The 1,908-nt window shown below is 56.2% G+C and overlaps 1 non-coding gene across 1 annotated transcript in view; it reads right to left on the bottom strand.

Annotated features, from left to right (window-relative positions):
* LOC121855328 overlaps positions 1 to 1,509 on the bottom strand; it is a 4,298-nt gene extending 2,789 nt beyond the window's left edge. Inside the window, exon 1 of the ribosomal RNA XR_006086773.1 lies at positions 1 to 1,509. This exon is cut by the window's left edge and continues 2,789 nt beyond it. This is a non-coding gene — a ribosomal RNA (large subunit ribosomal RNA).
* Between the last annotated feature and the right edge of the window lie 399 nt (positions 1,510 to 1,908).

Genomic DNA, 1,908 nt, shown 5'->3' on the forward strand with positions numbered 1-1,908 from the left:
AACTCGACGTTTGGTTCATCCCACAGCGCCAGTTCTGCTTACCAAAAGTGGCCCACTAGATACTCAGATTAGTCGCCGGAGCTTCATCCCTACAAGCAAGCTCGGCATCTCACCCATTTAAAGTTTGAGAATAGGTTGAGGACGTTTCGTCCCCAAGACCTCTAATCATTCGCTTTACCGGATGAAATTCACCCTGCGAGTTCCAGCTATCCTGAGGGAAACTTCGGAGGGAACCAGCTACTAGATGATTCGATTAGTCTTTCGCCCCTATACCCAGCTCCGGCGATCGATTTGCACGTCAGAATCGCTACGGACCTCCACCAGAGTTTCCTCTGGCTTCATCCTGGCCAGGCATAGTTCACCATCTTTCGGGTCCCAACATATATGCTCATGGTACTTGCCGACTGCCCGCGAGCCTGCCCCGGTGCGCCTCCGCCCGTTACGGCAGCCGCTGCGAGACGGACAACTGGCGTCTTAGCAGGAGTCGGGCCTCGCCCCCCTCCATGAGGGGAAATTAAACTTCGACCATCGCCACTGGCCTCCACCACACCAGCGTCCAGAGACGAAGTATCTCACCAACATCGCGGCGTCAGGCGAAACCGCAGGCAACCAGTCGAGGATCGACCCAAACCGCACCGGAGCCTGTTACAACTGCGGGCGCCGTCCTTTTTGGATCTTAATCGACCCGTTAACACACATGTTAGACTCGCTTGGTCCGTGTTTCAAGGCGGGTCGGGTGGATCACCGACGCTTTTGCACACGCTGAGAAACCGCGCGCCCGAAGCGGCGTAAGCTCTTCGACGACCGTCGCCAGGGCAGCCAGGACTTGCGGTGGTTCCCGCGCGCGGTCTCCCAGACGAGCTGAGAGAGTCGGCGGCGAGAATACCAGTCCGGCCGGACCTTCGGCGTCCCGGCGGGTGGCGACCTACTACGGTGAAATAAGCCGCCGACGCCAGCGTGGTGGTGGCGGCAAGCATTTTGGAGTGCGGCTCAATTACAACACCCCACCCAGCCGACAGCCGACGAGCTGAATCCCCTCAGTTCGACCTTCGAGTTTCCACCCGTTTGGCTCTTAACGGTTTCACGTACTCTTGAACTCTCTCTTCAAAGTTCTTTCAACTTTCCCTCACGGTACTTGTTCGCTATCGGTCTCGTGGTCATATTTAGCCTTAGATGGAGTTTACCACCTGCTTTGGGCTGCACTTTCAAGCAACCCGACTCTACAGAGAGGCCCTTTCCGACCGTCCCATCTGTACCCTCACGGGCGCCGCCATACGGGCCTGTCACCCTCCATGGGCAGTGGCCGCTTTCAAGCTTGACTTAGACGGTATGGGACGGCGTGCTGGACCCTCTGAAACGCAACACCCCTCGTGCCCGAAGACATCGAGGTTATGCGCTGGGCTTTTCCCGGTTCAGTCGCCCTTACTAAGGGAATCCCTGTTGGTATCTTTTCCTCCGCTTATTAATATGCTTAAATTTGGCGGGTAGCTCTCTCCTACTACGAGGTCGATCGTGGTCTCATCATCCTTAGGGGGAACAAGTTCCCCAACCACGAAGCGGAAGACGCTCTGCCACCGACTTTCTTCACCACCGACATTACCAGGCAGGAAGGTTTGAGGGGCTTGTCGCGGGGGTACCAGCGGCCATGGCGCCGGCACTCCCACCCCTGACTCCGTTCCTTCTCAACGAGTGGTAAATAGCCAATAGGAAAAGTGTTCCAGCAGAACATCTCTCGCAGAGTCATATACACACACAGTTTTAATGCATATACGCTCGTGTTCCGCCCTTACTCGGCCGCACCTTTAACGCTTAAACTTTGACCTCTTTCCCCGTTCCCGCATGCCACAGCAGTGGCACTTGTTTATCCGGAGAAAGAGAGCGAGAGTCGCAGTATTAATTGGCGTGAGC

The sequence above is a fragment of the Homarus americanus genome, unplaced genomic scaffold (genome assembly GCF_018991925.1).
Source record: "Homarus americanus isolate GMGI-L3 unplaced genomic scaffold, GMGI_Hamer_2.0 scaffold19758, whole genome shotgun sequence".
NCBI lineage: Eukaryota > Metazoa > Arthropoda > Malacostraca > Decapoda > Nephropidae > Homarus > Homarus americanus.